Here is a 27570-nt window from a genome sequence, read left to right on the forward strand (position 1 = left end):
TGCTCAGGTGGTACTGTCTCTGATGTCCATCATTGTGGGGTGTCTACGCACCCAAAATAAATTCTTTCATCGCTTCCTGCTCTAGGGACTTTTCAGTAAGCAAACAATGAAAAGCCCAACCATCTTGTCCCATGATCATTCTAATAGCAGGGCATGTTGACGTTCTACCTATGCTGTCACCATTCCTACACACAAACCACCCCTCACTCATCTCTTAACATCTTGGTAGCTGAAATTCCAGAATAGCCTTTGCGAGCATGTATCAATAACTTCTCTCCCAATCCCTGCAGGGCTATGTGCCCTAAAAATAATGCATCCCTCGGATAGCATGTCCACAATGTGTGCATTGAGCAATACACTCCATGCATGCCCATGCTCCTAAAACTCTGGGACCAAACGTTCTATAAATCAATACAATAAACCATGTTTTCTTTCCGCTCGCGTATTGTATCAGGCGCAATATTTGTTAATCTGTACTTTTGACACCAAACACACCAGCTTCTGGCCATGTGCCAGTATGTTTGCCATGTATTGTTTCATTGCATTTTTGCACCAAGGCAATTTTTGCATCGTCCACATACTGCACCCGTGCCAGGTTTCTGCAACATTGCCCCGGCGACATGTTATTCCAACTCTAGACGAAAGAGTCAAAATGCTTACCAAAGGCATTCCTAAAAATATTACTTCAATTAGTGCAAACTATATGTTCCGATCCACACATACACCTGTTGTTTCCGGATTTACCCTACATTACCACTCACTGTGATGTGTGCTAAATAGTGCAGATATTGGAAAACCTGCAGAAATAATCTTCCCATGGCTTTTGATGCATCCGCTCCATTTTGGAACGGATTTTGAAAGTATTACCCTATAATTCTACTGTCACCCAAAAGTGGAATGATCATTTTGGGTTGAGCTAGTGCAACGATAAGGTTAACAATATGTTAGGGACCCACATAGTCATGCACAATGCACAGAAGGACCATTAACCCGTGTGTGCATGTTTCCTCATGGGACAGCAGAGGCATTAACCGCTGCTGTCCCATGTGCAGGAAATGAATTACATTTCTTTTAAAAACTGGCATGGGTTGCGTTTGGGGTTTTCTGAAATACTGCATTTTGGGATTTACTTTACCACTATTAGGGATGGCACTGTCATAATGGGTGCGGAGATCAAATTAATTACTGTGGCAGTGTTCCTGATGGGAGCACCACTCACCTCATACTGCTTCATCGTGAGCATTGCAGGGATTTGTTTCATGTAGTATGTTCTCAATGTTGCATTTTGTAAAAGTTGCATGAAAAGCTCGGATATTTCCCTATGATTGTACTTCAACCCAAAAGGAGGAGGCCAAATATGTGTTTCCTCCTGCTTAAGACAACTTTTTGTTCCAGAATGTTCGGATGCAGGAGAGCATCCCTTTTACTTCCGAGCCAAACATATGGGCCTTGGCTTGCAACTGCCCAGCGTGACTGCAAGCGAGGAGGAGGCTATCCGCCATTTAGGTTGCTGGAAATACTTCATCAATGTCCTAAACTGTTACCCACCTCGCTCCATTGTGTGAACCCCTGATGCTTCTCTAGACTTTACAGACAGGCCTTTTTCAGTATATTGCACCAGTTATTTATTTTTAGAACTCCACAATACAAGTTCCATGAGCCGGATACAAAATTTGCATGCGGAAGTTCAAAGTTTAACTATAGAAAGTATACGACGTTTGCATGCCTTTCTGCCAATGCCCTTTGTTATACAAGGCCATACGTGTACTTAGCTGACATGAACAATCAGACAGGCGTTGCCAAAGTAAACAGACCGGGTACATGAAGTAACAAAACATTACACGGACCTCATTTCGAAGGTTGCGGTTAAACCGGCAGCATTTGCAAATAATTTTTACCATCCCCAATATTATGGCCTATGCAGCGTTTCCCACTTGCTGTAAACACTGAAATATTATGAGTTGAAATACCTCATCTATTTTTACTGAAATGATTACTGCTTCCCAAGAGGTGTAGGTAAAACATTGTTAAGTGTGCCACAACGTTTTCCCAGGTGACTAGACTACTCTGCTTTCACATGTCAGGTGGAAGGTTTTTTCAAGCCTTTTCTAAACCCACCATAACTTTACTGGTGTTCTATATACATGTCCCAATGCTCCAAACACAAGGCTGTCAGGCCGATACTGCACTGATGATCCATAATGAGGGGGAAACCAGGTATGCAACATATCTGTCTTGGGTTCATTATGCAATATATAAAGTAGCACTGCCCTGTAAAACAAAGACCATTTCCCCAGAGAAAAAAGCCTGCATGTGCGCTACTTTGCATACCCACAATGCCTTGATGATGTGGCTTAGAACTGGTGGTGAGCATCCAGCAATGACTATTAGGTGGCATTGTGGAATATGTGACTTTGATCAAATTGACTATCCTACTTTCACATTTCAAGGGAAAGGTTTGTTTTAAACCCACCATAACTTTATTGGTGTTTCATGTAATGAAGAAAGGCCAACGTGCTTTTGTGCAGGAAAAGCACACATGTCCAGAGGATGCCACTGTGCTACTCTAAATTCCTTAATACACAGTTATGAACCCTCCCAATGGTATGTAGTTTGCCAACCTCTGAAGCCTGAAAAGTGGATCCACGCAGGCTTGACATGTGGCCAAATTTGTACCAGACCTGCAGATGAACTGGCCTGCTGTTAAATCTCAATTATCAGTTTATTGGTATCCACTACACACAGTGGCATAACACAAAATGTGGGGCCCCCTTGCGAGCCATGCTGAGGGGGCCCTCCCAACTCCGCAACAAATCACAGGTCGCGCCACACTCTGGGCCGGCCTGGATTACCATGCTTGCGCAATACGCACAAACGTGCTGCTGAAGGGGTATTCCGCACAATGCACTAAGAGAAAGATATAAATATGTGTCTTAATGCAATATACAGTACATTTTCTGAGAAAAATTGTCTAAAAAGCCAGAGTGTTTGCAATTGTATTGTAGGGTAACACCAATCCAATACATGCAAGACACCAACAGTGCACAGGAACATTAATGCTTTGCTAATAAAAATGCCATGCCACAATGAAAACATGTCCAACTGGCTGCACAATGTAGACCAGTGTAGAGATGTAATAACATTACTGTAAAGCATGCAAGGCCACATTCAGACATACTTAGACTGGTTGCACCAAAATGCCAGTAGAAGCAATAACACTCATCAAAAAGAGAGCACACATTCAAGCCCACGTCTCTGCGGCCTCTAACAACACGGCCAAACTCTTTAAAATCTGCAAAGAACTGGCCAATCCTGTTGCGGTCTCTACCTTTGCTGTTCCCTCCCAGGCCTTCTGTTTGGCTCTGGCCTCTCACTTCTCTGCTAGAACTCAGGACATCCTGCCCGCTATCTCCTCTTCCTCTTCCTCTCTCGGCCCCCCTTTGGCCATCGCTCCCTCTCCTCCTCCTTTCTCCTCTTTCTCTCTGACAACAAGGTTTCTAGACAAGTCTGATCTTTGAAAGTATCATCCAAACAGGTGCTCCCCTGCTCCTCTAGAACCATCGAGGACCATATTTACACCCTCGCTCCAGCCTTGGATGATTTCTGTAATCACTCTTTCACCATTGCAACTTTCCCCTCTCCCCTTAAGCACTCCCTTGTGCACCCACTCCTCAAGAAGCCATCTGCCCATTCTAGCTGTCTGCCAAACTATAGCCCATTCTCCATCACCCCTTTCCTGGGCAAACTCTTGGAAAAGCTGGGCATCTCCCAGCTTATTCTCCACACTGAATCTGTTGGTTGTCTCTATGACCATCAGTCTGGCTTCAGAGCTGCCAGAGGCACGGAAACTGCTCTGCTTTCGACAAGGTCAACCACGCCATCCTGATCAATCGACTCTGTGAGAACCTGGGCATCACTGATCAGGCCCTGGAGTGGCTGACCTCGTTCCTCTTGTTATGCCCCTCTGAGACCAATTTGGTCCCTTTCTCTCTGCCACTTCTCTCTACCTGTAGCGTTCCCCAGGCCTCTATCCTCTCACCCTGGTTTTTCAACCTCTACTTGGCCCCTTTGGCTCACCTGATCTATACCATCTCCTCTTTCAGTTTTATGCGGATGACACTCAGCTTTCCTTCAGGCTCTCTGCAGCCTCCTCTCCTCTCTCGCTCATTCCTGACTGTCTATCTGGGATTCAGGATTAGTATGCCTCCAACGATCTCTGCCTTAATACCAGTAACATGGAGATCCTTTTCAACAGGACCGCTGACCCTGCTTTCCCTCTCTCGCCGCCCACCTTGGGCTCTCTTGCGTTACCTTCCAGCGAGGCAAAAAACCTTGGTGTCATCTTCAACTCCACTCTCTTTTTCTCTCCTCACATCTTGGACGTCGCCAAGAAGTCCCATTACCATTGTCACAATCCATGCCCCTGATGAGGGGCGTGGCTTGATGGCTACGTGAGAGGACGTTCCTTGGAGGAGCTCCCGATGATCCGATCCTGGGAAAAAAGTGATGGTTTTTGGCGGACTTTTGAGCCCACGGTGCATCTAAAGGCGTATGAAAGTGGGGGGCATACGGTGCGTGCCCTCCCCAACGGCGAGACTGCATATTCACAGAACTAGACCCCGAAGAAGGTGGCGGTCGCGCGAAGGAAGGGGAGCACCCAAGATGGCCGCCCGTGGACAAAGGCCATAAAAGGTCCGACGAGCTGAGGAAGACAAGGTTGGTCGGAACGTGGGCGAGCCCAACCAGATAGACGGGTCGCATGCCCCTCGGGCTGGAAGCAAGAACATAAGGGCGAGCCCCCACTGCAGAGGATACAGCTGGGCGTGTGGGCCCAATCGACGCAACAGGATGTCTTCCAAGGTGGTGCGACCCCGGATCAAGCAGCCTACGATGGAGACCTATGCTAGGTCGCCCTCGGGCGCGGAAGGGGGCAAGAGCAAAGAACCCCTGCGGCGGCGACGGACCCACCGGGTACCATCCAGGAGGTGCTGGCAGCAATTGCTGACCTAAAGGTGGCCTGGGAGACGAAGCTGGGCCTGGCCATGAAAGAGTTGCAAGAGGGCCTAAACCTCAAGATAGGAGCGGTCCGAGAAGAAGTGAACCTGTTGCGCCAGGATGTGCGAACGATCGCGGAGCGCACTGGGGAACTGGAGGAGTTGGCCCCGACCGTGGAGGCGTGCAATACACACGCCAAGGAACTTCATGCCCTCGTGCAGCGAGTGGGAAATTTGGAGGACAGAGCAGAGCAGGCGGAGGGGCGCGCCAGGCGCAATAACATTCGCATATTGGGGGTACCGGAGGGAATGGAAGGATCGAACCCCACGGATTTCGTTGAAACCATGCTTTTGCAGGAGATTACAGGCGGAGAGCTGACCCAGGGGTTCGCGGTCGAAAGGGCGCATAGGGCCCTGACCAGGAGACCGGCCCCAGGAGCCCCCCCGCGGCCGTTGATTGCAAAGATCTTGAACTATCGTGACCGCGAGAAGATTCTCGAATTTTTCTGGAAAGGGGGCACGATAGAAAGGGGGTCAGCGAATATAACAGCGTATCCGGATTACACGCTGCTTGTACAACGGAGTCGAATGAACTTTGGAACGGTGAAGAGGAGGCTCAGAGAGGCAGGCCACCGCTACATGTTGCTTTACCCCGCTAGGTTAAAGGTGATTCATAAAACAGATCCCTCTTCTTTGAGACGCCGAGCGACGCGTTGGAATGGCTGGATATGCAAGGTCGACCACAGGAATCGGATGCCCAGACAGAAGCGGATGGAGATAAGTAGCACGCTGCAGAGGCACCCGTGAGGCCATAGCTATGACATTGGGACTAGAATATAGTCTGATATTGTGCTTGTGTGGGGGAAGTCACGGCATCGGCCGGCGGGGCCCGTTGAATTCACTTCTCCTAAATAGATGACTGGGAGCTCCTGGGGAGCAACCTCTGCACCCGATAGTAGTACACTTAGTTAGGTCACTGTTAGATTGGTGACACCCCGCGGGGTCCTTGTTCTTGGTCACGAGACGGGTCCAGACGTGGGTAGGCCTGAGATCCAGGGATGGAGCTGGGCTATTGTTGGGGGTTGGTGGGGAGGGAGAGGGGGAGTTGTGTGCAGTGGTGTGAGGTTGGGGAAGGGGGAGGGGGGCACGGTTCGTTAACAGAAGGGAAGGAGCCAGGAAACTACCCTACATGGGGAACATTATGGGGAGGGATGGGGCGGAGATAGACCGACCAGATGGCATCGGGTAATCTCAGAATTGTGACCTGGAATGTACGGGGCCTCAACAGCTACCTTAAACGCAACAAAGTGATGATGTATTTAAAGAGGATGCGCGTAGACATAGCCCTGCTGCAAGAGACCCACCTCACTAGGGAAAGGCTGGAGGTGGTCGGGAGGAAATGGAAGGGCACCGTTGTGGGGGCGACGTACTCAGCGTATGCCAGAGGGGTTGTCACTTGGGTGGCGCCCCACGTGCCGTTTCGAGTGCTTCATTCTACGGTGGACCCGGAGGGTAGAATGGTGGTGGTAACGGGTCTCTTGGAAAACAGAGAAATACACATAAATTTGTACGCCCCCAATAACGATACAGCAGCTTACTTTAGGACACTCTACGGTAAACTTGGCCCCCTGGCGGGGGGTACCGTAGTGTGGGGGGGGGACTTTAACTGTACCGTAGACCCCAGTATGGATAGGTCCAAGGACAGGGCAGGAAAAACGGCACCGGCGGCTAAAGCGCCGAGTACCCTACTGAAAGACCTAGGCCTAGAGGTTGCGTGGAGAAGGCTGCATCCCACGGATAGACAGTACTCACACTACACAGCACCACATGATTTGTACACAAGGTTAGACTACATGTTTGTAACAGCCGGGATAGTGAGAGAAATAGAAGGAGCAGAATACAAAGCCCTAGTGCTGTCGGACCACTCGCCCTTGGTGGTTGACTGGAGACACCAGCCCCCACGCCCGCAGATCCCTACATGGAGACTTAGGACCGAGACTCTGCAGGATGAGGGGTTTCGGGAGGGCCTGAGGGACGCCATTGCAGAATATTTTGATACTAACACGGGAAGCGTAAGCTCTGTGGGCTCACTGTGGGAAGCGTTTAAGGTGGTGGTGCGTGGGGTAGCTATTTCCCAAGTTAAGGGGCTACAGGGGGGGGGGTCGAAAGGGAGCTCTGGGAGGTGGAAAGGGAGCTAGAGGAGATCACGCGTTGCGTGAGCACCTCTCATGATAACAGAACCAGAGTAGAGGAGCGTAGTGCACTCTGGGATAGACTGTGCAGACTCAGCTACAGGAAATATACGGAGAGGATACACGCAGGGGGCGACAAGCCAGCAGACTGTTGGCCTGGCTGTATAAGAGTGAGACCCCCCGCTCGGTGATTAGTGAGATTCAGGGCGAAGGAGGTAGCATATGCAAAACCCAGAAAGAGGTAAATGAGGAATTCCTTAAGTTTTACAGACACTTGTATGAGGACTCGGGGGCGGATATGGGCCAGACATATTAGACACATTGGGGGACATTGAGCTGCCCACCTTAGATGATCTAGAATGTTTTGAGTTGGGCGCACCCGTCCCCTCGGATGAGCTGGAGGTAGTGATTCGGAACTTGCCCACTTGCAAGGCGCCGGGTTCGGATGGGCTGCCCAGCGAGTTCTACAAAACATACCAGCAAGAGTTGCTCCAGCCACTGCTTGCCACTTTCAACGAAGCCTATGAGAAGGGAGAACTCCCGTTGTCCCTCCGTGAGGCTGTAATCATCCCACTCCTGAAACCAGGTAAGCCGGCCGTGGAGTGCGGGTCTTACAGACCGTTGTCCATGCTCAACCAGGACAGCAAAATACTCACGGCGGTGCTGGCTAATAGAATGAAGAGGGTGATTAAGAAACTGATACACCCAGATCAGACGGGATATGTTCCGGGAAGGAACATCACCGATAACCACCGGAGGCTACACCATGTCATAGACCAAACTGAGGAGGACACGGGCTAGCTGGCTATAGTGTCGTTAGACGCGGTCAAGGCCTTCGACTCGGTACGATGGCCCTGGCTGAAAGCGGTCCTGAAGGGGTATGGAGTGGGACCCGGACACCTCAGATGGGTACAGTTATTTTACAGCACCCCGATGGGTCAAGACAGGGTCCACGGTCTCAGATTCTTGGCAACTGGGCAGGGGGACCAGACAGGGATGTCCCTGGTCACCTATGCTATATATACTGGCATTGGAGCCGCTGGCAATATGCCTGCGCCAACAATATGGGGAGGTGGGCATAAACACGGCCAGTGGAGAGCATCTGATATCATTATATGCTGATGATATGCTCCTTTATTTACGCTACCCAGAAGAAAACCTACAGTACGTCCTAGAGGTGATAGAACGGTACGCCATCCTCTCCGGTATATCGGTGAACCCTGGAAAGTCCAGCCTGTTCCCTTTGGGTAGATATAGGAATGTCCCGGTGCAGAGGCTGCCTGTTTTGCCAATACCATGGCAGCCTGTAACATTTAGGTATTTGGGGATAAACATTTACCACAAGATCGAGACAGAACACAAGCACAACACGGAAAAGGCGATAGAGGGGATTAAGAGCAGTATGGTATTTTGGTCCAGACTGCCCCTGACCAGGATGGGGAGGGCAGCCTTGCTCAAGATGGTGGTCCTACCTAGACTCTTGCACTTTTTTATAAACGTCCCGTTTCTGATACCCAGGAGCCTATTCGCGAAACTTCACAGCGTGTGTAGGGGTTTTGTGTGGGGAAGCTCTAGGAATAGGGTGGCTCTGTGGAAGCTCCAGAACCCGTGCGACGGGAGGGGGGGATAGGCCTGCCTAACTTCGAACTCTATTACCTGGCGGGGCAGCTGCAGTACGTGGCCAGGTGGCTCTCGGCTGAAGATTCGGCGGAAGCCAGGCTCCTGCGCGAAGATACAGCCCCATACTTTCTGATGGAAGTGGTGTGGTTGGGCAGAGATAAACTGGTGGGCAAGGGGCGGTTACTGAGGTTGGGCTGGGAGATCTGGCACAGGACATGGAAGACTGGGGGGGGCCTCAGAACCATACTCCCAGCAGGCCCCTTTGGCGGCTCTGTGAGGGAGCGACTCAACTACTTGAATCGGTCCGCAGATACTGGGAACAGGTAGGCCTAGCCACCCTTGGGGACATATGGCAGGAAGGGAAGGCGATGGACTTTCAGCGGCTGCAGGAAGAGACGGGAGTACATGGTGGCCAATATATAACCTACACCAGGCTGGTGAAAAAGACTAGAGAAAGATGGCCGGAGACAGTGCTCGCGGGGGATCCAGATGCCTCCCTGGAAACCATGTATGATGTATCGGAGGGCGAGCACGAAATATCGAGGATATATGAGCTCCTGCGAGCAAGGGCAGGGAAGGAGTTGCTCCAATTGAGACAAGATTGGGAGGAGGAGGTGGGAGGACCCATGACGGATGGGCAGTGGGAACGGGCCCAGAGGTACCATAAAAAGGTGTCCCGTAACGCGAGATTCCAACAGCTTCAATTGTATGTTACCCACAGGGCTTATTTAACCCCCGGGAAGATTGCAAAGTTTGGGGGATCAGCTATACAGCAATGCCCCAGGTGTGGGGAGGTGAACGCGGGACTGCTACATATGTTTTGGGCTTGCCCGGAGGTGCATAGATTTTGGAACGAAGTCAAGACGAAACTGGCTGGCGGGGGGGGTGGTGCTGGATGTGGAATCGGCCTGGTCATGCTTGCTTGGACTATTCCCTAGACCCCGGCATTTGAAACACATAAGCAAGATGAAGGACCTGGCCTATGTCTTGGCCAAACGTAGAATCGCCATGGGCTGGAAGGCGGCCCACAGACCTAGGGTGGAGTTATGGTGGACAGACCTCTTGAGGTGGGTGGAAGCTGAATCAGTAGAATGGTTTGAAGCGGTCACCGGGGGGGGGGCGAAGAAGAAGTAGGGCCCTTGCTGGCCTGGCGGCAATTGGTGGCCTCGTTGGCAAACCCTCACCAGGGTGACAACGGAACAGAGGACCCTGTCTAGGTAGTGTGCCACCCAGTGATGTTCCCGTAAACGATATGTGAGAACCGGCTCTAGTTTAAAGGGGGAGGGGGGAGTTGGGGAGTTTGAAAATGTGTTGAAATCTGATGCTTTCTATGTTTTGAAACAGTTGTAGTGTGTTTGTTTGACCTTAAAAAATAAAATAAAAATATATTGCAAAAAAAAAATCCATGCCCCTGATCCCCTCAGGTATAACAGCCCCCTGGCAGCAGTGGGGCTAAAGCCCTTCACACTGGCCCCAAGGGCCTTAAAACTCCATCAGAAACATACATGGAGTCAGTCCTGGTGCCTTTGGCGCCAGGCTCATTATCAGGAATAAAGTAATACCACTTTTGGACCTTAATCTAACATGGAGGCCTATTACACAGCTCTGTTCTTTAGAACCAAGCCATGGGTCTAGTGTTTTGGGTATGGCTGGGCCTGGAACTACTTGGCCTGGAACTACTTTACCTGGGCTATTCAAACCATACCCAAACAGCAAAACACGCTTCGCGTTATTCTGCACTCCTGCAACGTAACACTCACTGTGTCCAGCTCCTGCTCATCTGCTTCTCCGGCGGCCCGATCCTGAAGCCCTAGATCCGGATTCCATTAATAACCTGGAAGACCAAGAACAGCATTAGCAAGCAAGAACACTTACCTGTGAAGTAACCGGCCTTGAATCCATCCTGCACTTCGCTTACCTCGCCCATCTCCGGAGTTCGCCGCAACCTGCAAAGGTAAAGAAACAAGGACAGCATTAACAACAATTCTTACCTGGGTAAGCAGCGAGTCCTGGCAGCACCCTGCGCTTCTCTTACCTCGCCCATCTCCGGGTTTCACTGCAACCTGCAAGGGAGAAGGAACAAGGTCAGCATTAACAAAGCACTTACCTGGGCAAGCAGCGCTTCGATCGATCATCACTCCGGAACATCACTGCAACCTGTACAAAGAAGAGAAGAGAACACAGGTTAGCAATTAACACCAATAAACAGCGCAGCGCTCCGCGCATCAATAATTCACCGTGGTCTTCACAATCGGCGCAGCAACTCCGAGATCGCAACCATCCTTGTGAAGACAAATGAGACATTCTTAGGGAACAGCATAGTGGAGCAAGACGCCGAGAAGACAGAGAAAATGGAGGGAAAGAGACAGAATAAAGACGGAAAAGACATTATAACTCACCTGGAAGACAGTAAGCAGAGTCAGAGTCACAGCCGGTCTGGACCCGACATAAGGGCACACGGACTAGTGATGCAACTAGGTCCACAGAACGCCCGCACCAACCACGCGCCCTTGCACAGAGACGCAGGATGGAGAGTTCAACGCACTAAAACCTAAGGTGAGCAACAACCCCAAGCAAGGGGATTTGGACCAGAGGGAGGTAGGAGTCCACCCATCATAGAACCAGTATCTTAACCTTCCATTCTCCTGTTATAGGCGCTACCCAACGTCTGGCACATAACCAAGCAAAGAGGGGTCTGGGATAGCGCTTGGACCTCCATCCAGTATCGCGTGGCACCACCGTGGATACCAGGTGAGCGTAACAACCAGCTGCACCTCCTCAAAGGGACTCTTGCCTTTCTCACTTCCCCCCAGAAGCTAACTGTCTCCAGAACCCTGGTTCTCTCTAGGCTGGACTACTGCACCATCCTCTTTGTCAATCTGCCTTCTACTACTCTCCGCCCTCTGCAACCAATTCAGAACAGGACTGCAAGACATAGCATTGTCCTCAAGCCCAAGGACTATCTGTCCAGCCCTGAAATCTCTCCACTGGCTCCCGGTGGCTGCAAGGATCAAGTTCAAGGCCCTTTGCATTGTCCAAAAGGCTTTCTGGGGCCGAGGCCCGCACTACATCCAATGCTCTCTTCAAAAATACCTTCCTTCTCAAGCCCTTCTCTCAGCTATCTCCAACTCTCTGATAGACGCTTCTCCAGGCAGAGAGTGGGGGAAAGATCCCTCTTCTATGCAGGTGCCTCACTCTGGAATGGCCACCCTGCCCTTCTCAGACTTGAGCCGGACCACCTCAAATTCCGGAAGCAGCTCAAAACTTTCCTCTTCTCCTCTGCTTTCTCTCTCTCCCTCCCCTGCTGACCTACCTGACCTACCTGTCTGCTGTAACGAATGGCTGCTTGGCTACTAGCAGAGTCTCACCGAGTCCAGGCTCTTTCTCAATCATTCACCCTTGCACTGCCTCCGGGCCTACCACGCACTTAGGGGCTGTAACTGTAACCCTATAGTCCCTTGTTCTCTTTGCATTACACAGAGCTACGCTGCCCCGGCTGCACTTACTCAGAGCATTGCTTCCCCGTTTTCCTCTCACCTCTCACTTGTACATCCCCCTTCCTTTCCCCTTGCACTTCTCGTTCTCGTACTTGCACAATCTGAATGACACAAGGCCTAGTAAGATAGGTTGTCTTGTCCTCCCTCTGTCTTCCGTCCCTTGTCTTATCGAGCCCAGAAACACTTGTGTACAGGCGCGTTATAAATGATTTATCATATAATATATCATTTGATCACAGATGCCCAGAAAAATATACAATTCGCAGTAAGAAACGGATAGACTGGCAGCACCCAAATGCCAGTATAGCCAGGTAATTACACATTGCATTACTGCTATATCAGAAATGCCCAGTTAAAAAAAGTCACACCAAACTGAGGAATGACTAGACTGGCTACACCAAAATGCCTCTCTAGCCACTAATACCACATATCATTCCTGCTTGGCCTGGACAAGGACGACCAGTATGGTTAATCGCACAATCCCGCCCCCCACACATCTGTTCTCCCTCCCACTTCCTACCACAACCTCCAAAATCAGCTCCTTCGCCCAGAATTACCTCCATGTCCCTCTTCCTTGTCCCAGTGCTTACGTATGAGGCTCCTTGCCTCATAGGTATGTACTGGGATGAGTAATGAAGATTACAGGTAGGTAAGTCAGGCATTACCTCCTTGTACTTCTACCTCATCCCAGTACTTGTATATGAGGCAGAGTGCCTAATACACAACTACTAACTTATTCACAAGTATGGGGATGAGGAAGAATATAGGACTAATGAAGATTACCAATAAGTAATCAAGGCATTGAACACAAGTAGTGGTGCAACACCATTGAGCTGATTCAGCACTCCAACATCCCTGAAATTTTGGGCTATGTTGACTCGATCTGGCTGACCCACAGAGCCGTTGCCGGACAGAACAGGACACAGTTGTTAAACGGCACCTGGGTTTCGCGGTTAACAAGGGACCTGCAATTACTAACTTAAAGCATTTCACTGTTAGTACCTGCATTCAAATGCCAAATTTTGTAGGCAATTGAAATCGTGATGTGGGTTCAGTACTTGCATGCCAGGGGAGTGATTGGAAGGGTAGAGAAGGAACATTCTCACAGCAGTCCATAAGTGGGCGCTTTCAGGCTTAAAGGAGAGAGCTAACTGCTTGTAACATTGAAGCTTTGCTAGAAGAGTCTCATTGAAATGCGTAAAGAAGTTAGATGCCCCCACAAAAATAAGTTTGGCCCTATGCCTGTGAAGTTAGCACCTCTCCCACCATTTGAAGGGTTAGCCCCCCGAAATTGAGGTTTTGTTGCACCCCTGAACACAAGCACACACACCATTCACCATATACACACACACACGCATACCCAGTCAACCATACATTTAAGTGTGCACTATTTCACCATACAGGCACATCCAGGCAGCCACCCATACATTTACGTGTGCACCCTTTCACCATACAGGCACCCACCCATACATTTAAGTGTGTACCCTTTGACCATACACTCACACAGGCAGCCACGTATGCATTTAAATGTGCACCCTTTCACTGTGCATGCACACACACACACCCAGCCCCCCATACATTTGTGTACACCCTTTCACTATACACTCACACAGGCAGCCATCTATTCATTTAAGTGTGCACCCTTTCACCATACACTCACCCACACACACACACACACCCACACACACACACACGTCATGGGGTTGATGGGAGCCCTATCACTTCAAAAAGAGACTGTCTTTTTTAAGTCACTCTGACTTCATAAAGAAAATATTTTAGTTAAGGACCGAACCATAACGGAAATAATTTCTTTATTAAGGCAGAGTGTCTTCAAAAATAATCTATTTAATTTTTAAAGTCAAAGGGCTCCCCACACCACAGGACATGGAGGCCTCCAGTCTAGCGTCTTCCATGTCATGGGGTCGGGGGAGCCTTCAGACTTTCTGTTACAGAAATTATTTCTTTATGAATGCAGAGTGAATACAAAAAGAAAAAAATGTGCGATTTAAAAAAAAAAAAATGTGTTTGCATTTTTTTTACTCCAAGTGGGGCTCTCTCCCAGGACATGTGGTGGCGTCTCCCCCCCCCCTTCGTTATGCCAGTGGTTTGACACGCCACCTAATCTACGCATATGCGCTCTTAGTACGCTATTGCGAGAGCGATACAGCTCTTTACATATTACCCAAATAGTGGAATTTCAGGGACGAGCACCAGCAGAGTAACAAAAGCTAAGGATAAAGAGAGGGTGTTCAATATCGCCCACAGATGCTCTGCGGAGACAGGAAAACAGGAAAGCTGGCGATTCCCTCAGCATTGTTGAAGATTGTGCTGACGCAGCTGCACTACCCTACCCACCTTAGTAAGATGTTCTTGGAGCACATATTGTTGAAGATTGTTTTTATCCAACTTGGCAGAATATATCGCCACTTTTATGAGTTCTTGCATAGGATGTCAAAAATTCAACTCGGGTCACATGTTGCGCATAGTGTGAGGTGCAAAACCGTGCCCTAATGGGCCTTTCCAACATCTCCACATAGATTGTGTGGATATGATCCAAGTGTGCAAGGGCTACAGCTACTACAGATCGTTGTAGTATGCCCATTTTCTCGCTGGATCAAAGCTGGTCCATGCTCACACCCCAATGCCCTCAGTGTGGCAAAATTCCTTGTCAGAGAGGTGTTCCCATGATGGGGGTGTGTGCAAGGTCCTGTGTTCAGACTATGGATCTCACTTCGTAAACAACGTTTTTTAGCACATCACAGTCCTGCTGCGGATTAAGCATACATTTTCCTGCGCTTATCACAAGCAAATGGGATTTGTGAATGTCTGAATGGGCTGCGCAAAGAAAAGATTGCCAAAACAAAAGCACCACTAAAAATGGGATGGCTACATCGCCTGCCATTAGCATTGTTTGCATTGCATAATCAACCTGGATCCGACCACCATTTAATCCCTCATGAGGTGGTGACAGGATTACGCATGCTCCTCCCAACAGAGCATTGACAGACGCCCAAAGTACAGCCACTGTTCTGGGTGATGAAATGCATGAATACCTCGCTTCAATGATGGCTAGTACTTCTTTAATCTCTCAACAGTTCAAGACCTATCGGGGGAGGCCGAAGATGAATGAGGAAGATAACGCACCAGTGGAACAATCTGAACTGCTTAGGCAACCGCCTCTTTACCCGGGAGATCGAGTGCTCCTCAGAAATGTCATCCGGTCCTGGTATAAACCCAGGTCGATGGCCCTTTCACCGTAAAGCAAGCTACTGACAATGCTGTAAAGTTAGTGGGAAAAAAAACCTACAACTACCTTGGAGATGTCAAGCATTGCACAGGTGAGACCCAATTCGACCCAACGCATAGAAGATTTGATGCAAGAAGAAGAAGAAGAAACACAGCTGCAAATACAGACACAATCAAGAACTAGTGCTAGACAAGAACAAAATGACAAGCTATATTAGGTACACTGTCTTTTCCTCACACTAGGTAATCTTTGTGAATGTTTGGACAGATTTTTACGAATAATTCTATACCTGCACAGATGTAGAAGAGCTCTTTTACAAACCTGTAGCCACATCTGTGCAAATGATACCACATAAGGTGTTCTTTTATGCTTTTCTTCTCTACATGGCCCTAGCCAATACTGACACAGGGCGACACATGACTGTTTCTTGCTGCATTGGCACAGTATTACCGCAGAAGAGCCTGATTGTCCAACAAATAATAACAATGAATATCAAAAGTTTTTGCAAGCAGTTTTGTGGAATTTATGGATAAAACAGGGTGCATACAGCCTTACAAGATATGGAATTTCCGTCGATAACATTTGTGGTGATATTTTCTGCACTCTGCTGTCTCTACCTCTTTACCATCTTTGCATTACAAAAGATTGTATTGTCTTACGTATACACTATAGTCCCTGTTAATGCAACCACTATTCCTGCTATTTATTGAAGCCCTGTCTGGGCAAATAACTAGCGCTGCCCGAGTGGTAAAAAGGCTCAGGCGAAGCGGAGCCATAGATTTTGAACACATAAATTCATATTTAGCTGATTCGGCTCACGTGTCTAACAACGTGTGGTATCAGCACATGACCAAGGCAGGGAGAGAGACAACAAAGGAGAGCTGCTATGTGTGCTCTCTCTTCCCCTATTTCATGAGCGCTTCCAGAACATTAATAGCGACAGAAATTCCAACAATCCCTCATGCACCTATTGCTCTGCACAACAAGAGGCTGATTTCAAAGAAGATGGGCCACACTGAGGTGGATGTCACAGAAGACATTACCATATAAAGATATCCACATTAAGGCTCAAGAAATGATAGTTGACTGTTGGAGCACAAACCAGAAAATAGAATATGTTCCTGACGGCTCAAACAAAGGAGAAGCCAGTATAGTTACACAAAAGGAGTTACAATGACCAAAAGGAGATAGAAAGGATGCCGGGAGAGACTTCACCTGCTGTTGTACAGACAAATATTCACAGGAGAAGGAAAGGATGGTAGTGTGCAAGGCACATGCACTCTTGACAGTTCCAGTAGTAGTGGTGCAGAAGGAAAATGATGATTTCCTCAAGGAATGGGCAGCAAGTGCAAAAATGCTCACCTGGGTGGAAAATGAAGCAGGTCCTATGCCAATCATAAAGGTCGAGAATGCTTCCTTGTGTTTCCAGAATGACGGTTCGGTGAAGATTGGAGAGAACAAAGGATACAAATTAATATCGAAGATACCAGGCATGAAGGTCGGTACTGCAGTACTAATGGATCACTGCTGGGCCTTTGGGTCCAAGACATACATGCAACTACTGTGAAACTAGGGAGGAATATGCTCTCTAGTACAACAGAACACACCAGCATTAGTTGTGCCTCAAAAAACATACAAGTAGATGGGTTCCCCAAAATGAATGCACACCAACGGAAGAAGAGATCTGTGGAGCTGACAAGAGGAAAGAGACAAAACTATGTGTCAACAAGGATGGAAGACACATTTGGACGCGATACCACCAGAGCACAGACTGTTCAGCAGAACCTACATTTTCTTTGCGTCAGTAGTTCCTGGAGATCAGGCCAACATGAATGCCAAATGGATCCAGATGGGAACTGTTGCAAACGATGAATTTGACCGTCAAGGGGTTCAATGTTATTAAAGAAGAGCTGAGAGCTGTCAGAATGATGACCCTACAGAACCAATATGTTCTGGATCTCCTCACAGCTATGGAAGGAGGTGTGTGCAACAAGATCAGGCCTTCTTGCTGCATGTAGGTACCCTCCCACGATGGAGAGAATGGGACACTCACAGAGGCAATCATGCAATTATCAGACCTGCCCGCCAAAATGGAGGCAATGACAAACCCAATAGGAGGAGAAGAAGATTGGCTGACGTACATCTTTTCCTGGATACCATCATGGATGGCTAGCAGACGGAAGGTACTCATAGCTGCCTTAGTGCTAGTATTATTCACTTTCTGCATTATTAGAGTAGCTATAGCACAATGCAAGAAGACTACCGAAAAGACAATAGGTATGAAAATATTACTGGACATAGAGACAATAACAGATGGAAACACACAGACTTTTGACGTATTGCAATCACACCTGAAGCAGTGTCCTCTGTTCCCACCAGGCACAAGGTTCTCATTTCCCCCAAATCCACGTAACTATTGTGGAAGATGGGTATGATGCAAGCCTGATGGAGACTGATGCTATATGAACTGAAGTTTAGATGAACAAGTGAAATATCATGGACACATGGGAGGAGTGGCGAAAGTATGGATTCCAAAGTCGCACATGAACAGAGAAGGTTGTCAAGGAAGTGTGGTTGACTTATCGACCAAAGGGGAATTGAAGAGGGAGACCTAAATGTGGCCATCATTGCACCTACCCCACTCTCATCCCGGCAACAGAGAAATTAGAGGTGTATATCGTTCTTGGGCCCATCCGCCCCATCATCAATATATCAAAGGTGTAAGAAATGTTGACACACTCAGACAATCATTCAGACCCCATCCTGATGACAGTTTTGAAGAGACACAGTTGCAATCAATGGAACACGTCAACTGACTGTGACCTCGAAGAAAGCTGATGACATTACAACTGACACCATGGGCTTCATTACGAGTTTGCTGGTTCGACAACAAGGGTGCCAGTAAGCTCCCTGGCACCCTTGTTTCCGAATCAGCAAACTCTGAGTCTGCCTGCCGAGGTTGCTGTGCCCGACAGGCATGACCCTGCCGGGTGTTGCGGCCATGGTAGGCAGACTGGTAACGGAAGCACCGGCACCATTGCTAATGGTGCCGGTGCTTCCGTGTCCCCACTCCCATAGAGACCCACAGGACTCTATGGGAATGGGGACTTACAATTTGCCGGCGCCTGACTTTCCGGGCCACCGGACTCATAATGAGCCAGTGGCACCGGGAAGTCAGGCGTCGGTAAAATATTACGGGTCCAGCGGCAACCCACCAGTAGCACCGGCAGGGTTATCGCCGGCCCGTAATGAGGCTCCATGACATAGATGCATTAAACATGAAGCACATAGGCATCGCTGCATGAAGCTATGCAGAGACTTCAATTTATTGATGGCAGACACGACGGACATGCTTATGATTCACATAGTTAGAGAACTGAAACATGTACACCTTTGCCAGTGGAAATCATAAGATGCACAATAATACATCTGAATTGCTTGCTGACATCTAAATGCAACTAACATGGGCGGCCATGTAAATCTGCATTGCCCATACTTCAATCCCTGTCATTGAGTTTTCAATAAAGGCACTAACACTTTGTCCTATGGCTGGATCTTCCATTTTTTGGTGCAGGCGATTTCCTCAGCCCAGTTCATCTTGCATGTAGTTGGAGAGATTGGTAATAGTTCCCCTGCCTGTAATTCACCATGGAGTGAGCTGTCAGAGGGATCCTCATCCTTTAGTGTGTGGACATGCAGGTGCTCGACGCAGTCGGCAGCTGGTTCACAGGAACGGAGAAGCCTGAGCAATGCTGTTCATACACGACCAGTCTGGAGTCAGTCGCACTCGACCGAGCAACCAGAAGAGCAATGACTAGAGCAGAGGTGGTTAACTGGCACTCATAGTCCTCGGCACTGATTATTATTATTTATTATTATGCGCTGCATGCCCATAGGCCTCAGGGCGCTGTAAGGAACTCATGGTGGCACAATAAAGACAGATACAAGTGAAACTGTATAAATGGGTTGGAAAAACCCCTAATCTAAACCTAAATCAAACATGGGAGCAAGCTACGACCATCAAAATAAAAATAAGACAGTCCTAGTGGCGTCTTGTCAGATAAAAGGGCCTATGCTAAAAAAAACTATTGCCAATCCGTACAACAACATACAGAAAGAGTGTGGGATAAGGTTCTTGAGAAAGAAAGAAGTGTTCGTAAATGATAGGTTAGGATGTAGTAGCCCTGGGTCTCCCTTCCCCACGTTTTTAGCACAGGACAAGGTGGGATTCCAGAGCACAGCACACACTCGAGCTTCTGTAGACACAAGCCTGCAGTTCCATTCTCAGGTACCAAGACCTATGGTGATTAAGTCTCTTTTCTACAAAAAGTGTCCTGCCTTCCAGGACCTGCTGCATACAAAATAATAAACAAAGAGTTTCTTTTCATAGGCACTTCAGGTGACAATCTTTCCACCCCTACCCCCCTTCTGGGCTCAGATCCACAAAGAATTCCTAGCAATATGGGCTGATGTTTTCCAAATAACAAAACAAAAGTTCCTTCTGGTGATTACACTTGGGTGATGATTTTTCATCCCTGGGTCCCCCCTCTTCCGGGTTCAGACCCTCCTTTGTTATGTTTGCTTTCCTCTTTGGGTGATACTGGCTTCACCCCTGGGTCCCCTTCTTCCGGGCGCAGACCTTCCTTTTGAATGTTGGCTTCCCCCCGCCAGGTTCACTGTGGCTTGTATCTCAAAAGGATCTTCTCTGTCACATTCACAATTTTTAATGTCTTTTTAAACAATTCACTGTGAACCTCCCTTTCACGGATTCACTCTTGTCAACACAAAAATGTTACTTGAGGCATCAGGCTTCACCCCTTTTAATCGGCATTCCTCCTTCAAGTTCACTCTTGCCAATCTTTTCTCTCACCATGCAGGATTCGTTACCCTTAGCTTTCCTTTACTTGTTGGTCAAAGACTTTTGTCTGTACAGGGGACTTTGCTAGACCTGTATATGACCACTTGGACACTGTTCTCACGACCTTCACATGGCCTTCTGGAATTGGTAGTGTCAACAAAGATGGGGAACCAAGCTAGAGTCTCTCACCGAAAACCCATGTGGTGTCAGGCCCCTTTTCGCTGGCTTTCCCCTACGACCTTCACAGTTCTTTAAACCTTCTTTAGCTTGCAACTTTCATTCAACACAGTTCGGCTTCTTATCGATTCTCCCCTCGACCCACCGGCAATGATAAACCGCTTGCTTTTCCTTGTATCAGGAGTCAAGGATGGTACCTCGGTAGCAAGCACCTTATGCGTAGGCGCGCTCCATCTACCATTGACATCTGCTGCAACACACTTTAGCCTTTGTTCGCGGTTTTACGATTTCTTCTACAGAGGAATCGCAGATCTAGGTCGGGAAGGGCAAGGTCTCTTCTCTCCCTGGCACCCTCTCGGTTCTCAATGCCTTTCTCCTTCTCTTGAACTGCTGCCCTGGGATAGCTATGTCGTCGTGCTGTCTGCCTTGCACATAATGTGCTCTCGTGCTCCACCATTTATCCATGTGGGTAAGGGAAAGGGCCATCAGGTGTGAGTAATTCTGGTCAATTGCCTTACATTGCCTGACCTTCGTGTTGGGACATGTCAGGTAACAAGCCCTAACGTTAGTCTGTTGTCTTTTGTGGTGTGCGAAAGTGTTCGAGATAGAAAAGGGGCGGCTAGAGAGGTTGAGTGTCCTATGTAGTGGGATAGGGAAGAGGGGTTAACAGACTCAGAAGGGTGAGTTTGGTAGGGTTTGTGAAACAAACGGGAATGACCAGGTTTATTCTCGTGAAATGAACAGAGGGGATTCTGGGAACGGTAGCGTGTTGCAAATGCAGTATACTGGCGTTTCGGGAATTAATAATCAGAAGGACATGAAAAAGAATGACCAGGAGTATTTGGGTAGGCAACAGAAAACCAAGGATTCTGAGAAAGGTTGTTTCCTACAGTAACAGGAATTTTTTCATATTGAGAGGGGTTGTTGGATTTGGGATTGAACGATTTAGTGGGACGAAGGGAGGCAGATGTGGTACAGCCTACAAAGGTCTCAGGTATCTCGTCCTCTCCTTCTTACACGGTATAGTACTGCGTCTCTCCTTGGGTATTTCCCTGAGCACAACCCCAGGCTCCCCTACCCAGGTGATCCTCCTTCACTCGTCCACCCCCAGGTTTGGGATCTGAGAGCGCCAGCCCTTCCTTGGCAACCTGAATAAGGGATTCCCGAGAATACCCTCAGGTTTCTCACAGCGCACACATAACAAGTAAGGACAGGGAGCCAGATGGTCAGACAAAAGAGGTCAGTAAGACAGTAGAGAAAGATCTCCTCAGCCTGGTGTTTGGTTGAACAGGCAGGTTTTAATGCATCTCTTGAATTCTACCAGGGACAGGGATGCTCTCAAAGAGAGAGAAAAGGCATTCCATTCCCTGGGTGCTTGCACATCAAAGCTTGCTCCCCTAAATTCTGTTAGCTGAAAGCGTGGTTGCACCAATTTATAGTTGTCATTAGAGCAGCCTGGGTTGATTAACGATCAAGTGATCAAGTCAAATATTGAGGAGCAGAAGTTGTCCAGCATTTGTATCTAAGTGCCAACAGTTTATGTGTGATTCTGTATTTCATGGGTAGCCAATGTAGGGCCCTTCTGGATGGAGTCACATAGGGCTTCATGACAAGTTGGGTGGTAATACTGGGATACTGCCCAACTCAATTAGCGTTACAGCTACTCGGTCCGGCGCAATTTGCGCTGGATTACAAGTAGTGGCAAGGCGGTAAATCCCCATTCCCCATTGGTTGGACCAAATGAGGATGGGTGGCGCAATTACCACCGGCGTAAATACCGCTGGTTGTAAAAGCGCTGAAAATTCTGATACACCTGGCTTATAGCTGGAGGTGACGTCGTCCATGTAGGGCCATATTCGTGATTGGGTGGAACAGTAAATGCGGCGATAATGGCGTTACCGCCGCATTTTTCCACTCTGCCCAACTCCTGATGAGGCCCATTGTTTTGTTTGGCTAGGCCATTAATAGCACGCACTGCACCATTTTGTGTGGTTTGAAGGGAATGTAAGTTGTTTTGAGATATTCCGATAAGAAGACTATTACAATAGCCAAGCCTGGTATTAAACCAGGGCGGTGGCTGGTAGAGATCTGTTACTGATAGACAAATAAGCCCTTATTTGGTTCAGGAACTTGGTGACATACCCACAGAAGGATCGGGTGTGACAGAAAGGAGGCTACATGCGTCTAGATACAGTACAACGTCCTTTCATCGTGGGATGAAAGGACGCTGGGTTTTTTCTCTGTTGCTATTTCAAAGTGAAAACTCATCGAATTTTGTAGGGGGGGTTAAAAAAATATATAGATGGGGTGTGGGTGTTTGGGAATAGTTCAATAATTATAGGCAGTACAGCGGGTGAGAGAAACAGAAAGACCTTTGCCAGGTTGGATACCCCATGGCTGGGTGACAAACCAAGTAAATGGCAGAAAGAAGTACTGTCCAAGACTCTAGGACACTCCTGTCCCATGCACACCTATCAAACTGTGGATAACCTCAGTCAACATTTCAGATATATCAATATGTCTTGAAATCCATTGCACATTCAATTTATACACCAAAAACGTATTGATTGCACTAAGCTTCGTCAGTTTTTAATGTGTTACAATTTATCAATTCAAACATAAATCATATTTATACAAACAAAATGTATTTTTACAAGGAAAACATTTGCTCTATGCGTTTCGGGATATCCATTCCTTCATCAGGAGTAGAATTTGTTGCTTTGGCTGATTGATGTACTTAAGCCTCTGGCCCTCATTCCGAGTTTGAAGGCAGCCATGGCGCTTTTAGCGCCATGGCTGCCTCCAAAATCGGTCCGACTCCGGTCTGGTGAAGGGAGTAATTACTGGTCCAGTCTGAGGTCGGCGGGACCGGTAATTACCCATTCACCAGAGCAATTCCCCATTCCCATTTGAGCCCCCATAGGGCTCAATGGGAAGGGGGAAGGCGGCAATAACGGTACCGCAAATTGCGGTACCGTTATTGACCCCGGTATCCCTTTGCGGGTCCCGTCCATAATGCCTTGGTAAAACCAGGCGTTAAGGGAGAACCTGCAAAGGGACCTCGGAATAGGGCGCAAAGGGATTACTGGCACCGGTGTCATTACCGGTGCCCGGTATCCCTTTGCGCCCAGGTCGTAATGACCCCCTCTGCCTTTCCCAATTCTACAAATAAGTATATGACAGTAAGTCAGAACATTCCTGTCCCAAAAACGCATTCAGTTATTTGAACCTTAGTAACCTTAACGTGAAATCAAATTACCTCACCTAATTCACTGTGATGGTACCTAATACTATTCTACATGGGTGTTTGGCACGGTTATCACCTGTGCAAAGCTCGGGATGACCACCTACAACGAGAAGTGTGGTCTGAACATTAACATGCTAGCCCTGCAACACTCAGTTTAAACATATTAAAATAAAATGTGCAGAGCCTTATGCAAGTGACTGCTAATGGGTTGGTGGTAGTCTTAAGTCACTTCTGCGACTTTAGGTAAGATCATGCAATTGCGGTCGAATGTTCTAGAAAACATAGGTAAATTAGAATTACTGGTTGACCCTGGTATGCAAACGTGAACGTAATGAGGAATGTGATAGTTAGTTACTCACGTTGTGTTTACTCATCTAACTGTGTCAGCAGCAACGCAGTCATTCTCATGGAAAAGCCGCTTAGAGCCGTGTAACTTCGCACTCTGCTGGGAAACATAATGTATAGTAGTATCATGTCATACCAATGTTCTATTACATACAAAATCAATAATAAATGGCTACGCCGAGGGACCAGATATACTTACAATTCAGCAGGCTGGGAGCCGGATGCTAACGGGAGCAAACCGTGGACCTAACTGTTCATTCTTAAAATATGCATGTTACCGAGTACGTGGTGACATCACAGACGTGATGCATTGTAAACAACTGAAACAGTAATGGTTACTGGTGACATCAGAATACAAATGACTGATACCCAACTGCGCATGCTCAGAATACCATAGCTCTCAACTCACCCGCTTTTGGCGGGTGTCACCCGCCTTGAAAGCGGATGAATCACCCGCCAAGCCCCTCATACGCCCATTTACTTCTATGGGCCTCTCACCCGCCAAAAAGAAAATCGGGTGTTTTCACCCGCCTTGGTGACAAAAAAGGTTGGGAGCTATGGAATACATGTGCTGCCATTGGCAGAGTGAATGCCAAACAACCTCATAATTGAATTGTTTATTTGTATAGCGTCTATACACAATGTGTTTCAAAGCGCTTGAAGGAGGGAGGGAACATGGGAAAATACAGTTACTTTCTTACAAGTCCTTGAAACAATGGGGGGGGGGGGCGCTGGAATGAGACAAAAACAGGCGGTTACATTACTATGCCAGATGACAATTGATGTAGTGCCGGAAAATTAACAAGAGAAGTGTTGGGGTGTTCATTCATTTATATTTAATTTACATATTCATGTAATAGGTTAGTCATAGAATGCTCTGATTACTTACCGGTAATCTTCATTACTCCTAGTCCTACTCTTCCATGGTCACAGTACTTACTTCATGAGGCCCCTGCCTCCAACACAGGACCTTCTTCTATTTCTTTAAATTCCTATAACTCCTCCCCCACATCCACGTCACTCAGTTTCATATTACCAAGCCGGAGCATGGGACCTTCCCCGCAGGAAGGGTGAGGAGGGTTGTCAGTACTGTGAAGAGGAAGAGTAGGACTAGGAGTAATGAAGATTACCAGTAAGTAATCCGAGCATTACCTCCACGTCCACTCTTCCTCTTCCCAGTACTTACTTCATGAGGTATACCAAAGCAGCAACGGGGCAAAGGTCCCAATGAGACACAGAGCTAAAAACAGTGCAGCAAACACACCCACAATAACTCTTAATTCACATTCCCACAGACAAAACACCAACCACGAAGGATCCAACCGCCCGAGTGGGAGAAACTCAACCCATAGCGGTTGATGAAAATGCCTAGACCAGCCAAGGCGGCATCCATACAAATCTCTTGCAGATAAAAACCCTCCTTGCATCGGCCCAGGAAGCCGCCAAACCCCTGGCGGACCGCCCCTGATCGTGCGCAGGCACAGGCAGGCTAGAAGCCAGATAGGCCCTGAAGATCACCACCCGGAACCACCGGAAAATGGAAACCACAGATGCGTTATGCCCAGCCCCAGCCGGACCACAAGCAATCAGAAGACTATCAGATTGGTGGAAAAAAGCAAACCTAGCCAAATACTCCAACACGTCCGGCCGGACATAATGTTAAAGGAGAGTTCCGGGACTTTTTTTTTATTGTCCCTACGGTTCGGCCATGTGTTTTTAAGCATAACTCGGTAGATCGTAGAAAACTTTCCTATGGACCTTACCCGACTTTTCGTCCATTAACGCACTCGAAATCAGCCGCCATTTTCTGATAATCCTATCACTTGCCGCATCGCCCTGGCTCACCTGCTTTTGCGGCACTAAATCAAATCCCCCGCCCCTGAGCCTGACATCAGCAGACGCGTACCGCCCATTTCCCAACGCCAAAGCACGTTTCGTGTCAACAATCGCTGCGCCTCAGCTAATGAAGTGTCGCCATGGAAATGGCAGGACACCTCTTTCCTCAATAAGTATAAACACACCGTTTCACAACACACAGCAGCAGATTTTCGATTCCATTACTCTCTCTGTGTTACTTTGAGTATTCTGTGACTCGTTTCTGTGCTCTGGTCAGCTACCTTCGCCGCTTCTAGGCCTTGTGAACACCTGTACCATCTCTGTAAATTATTTTACTTTCTTTACCACACAATGGCTACAATAATGCCGTATATGTACGAGCCCGAGTACACCGAGGAAGAACTACTGGAAAGGCAAGCACGCGAAAACGATGGGGATTCGGACGGCAGTTGGGAGGACCAGTCAACGGATGAAGAGCCTGGACCATGTCGCATGGACGGCGTCTCCACCTGGTGCACGTGCAATCGGTGCGAGCTAATGCCAACTGAGGAGGAGAACTGCTGCTGCCGTGAAAATTCCGGGTGCTTGGCCTACATTTCGGAAGGCGAGCCAAGTCCGCAATGCATCACCGAGCTGCCAGAGTTCAGGGAAGCCTGCCTCTCACGGACCGTGTTGAGGATGATGATGGTGCTTATGCACGAACTTTGCGGCACTGTTCGTCCGCGTAATCCGAGTAACGAGTAAGTATACTCTGGTTGTGATGTCAGTGATGCCACTACTATTTCATGGTCGTCTCCCACATATAAAACTACATCTACATATCATTCGAATGCATGTAAATTGGTTCCATGTTGTGCATTTTCTAGATAGAATTTTTTTCAAAGCAGAATGACATTTTTTACCTGAATCGACAGTGATAAGAAAGTTGTCATTTTAATACAGTTTGCATCTTTCATTTTCACAGGTGGTACAGGCTGGTGGCCTATCGTTGCTTCACTTGGTGGCTTCACGGGAGGCTCGGACACCGCGTTCGGAGAGTAATACCTGCCTGTGCGGTACTTGCCATTAGACAACATTTCCCCAGCGACAGTGGACAATACCGCGGATTTTCCCGGGATGTGCTGCAACCGCAACTTTACAATGTGTAATGTTTATTATTTATGTTCAATTGAAATTAAGATCTAAAATAAAACCCAATATATATTTTAACAATGGTTGTTTTGATTTTTTAAATGAATCTAGTGTGTCTCCATTGAATAGTCTTCCTGTGCCTTGTCTTGTCACACCACATGTCTCCGGCCAGCATCCTCCCTCACGCTGGCCGCCCACCTTCAATCCACATAACCGTTGAACCCATATGCAGCAGACATACATATGTTATTTTGCGGGTTGGCATCAAGCCTAGGCATCCAGGGTCTCCATGGTGAACTGCACCCATATATTCTCCTGGGACGGTGAGGTATTTATAAACTCACCCCCCTGCCTTCCATGTACTAGATCCTGCAGCCTGCCTCTTACATGCAGTTAGATGGCCTCTCCTTGGTGAGGCCCTGCGGC

At 48.0% G+C, this 27570-nt stretch overlaps 1 long non-coding RNA gene across 1 annotated transcript in view; it reads right to left on the reverse strand.

Annotated features, from left to right (window-relative positions):
- Positions 1 to 24433, reverse strand: part of LOC138526558 (uncharacterized) — a 148226-nt gene extending 123793 nt beyond the window's left edge. Inside the window, exons 1-2 of the long non-coding RNA XR_011283620.1 lie at positions 24377 to 24433; positions 24192 to 24274 (exon numbers count right to left, since the gene is read on the reverse strand). This is a non-coding gene — a long non-coding RNA (uncharacterized lncRNA). The remainder of the gene's footprint in view (positions 1 to 24191; positions 24275 to 24376) is intronic.
- Between the last annotated feature and the right edge of the window lie 3137 nt (positions 24434 to 27570).

This window comes from Ambystoma mexicanum, chromosome 7p (assembly GCF_040938575.1).
Source record: "Ambystoma mexicanum isolate Mex_15411 chromosome 7p, UKY_AmexF1_1, whole genome shotgun sequence".
NCBI classification, from domain to species: Eukaryota; Metazoa; Chordata; class Amphibia; order Caudata; family Ambystomatidae; genus Ambystoma; species Ambystoma mexicanum.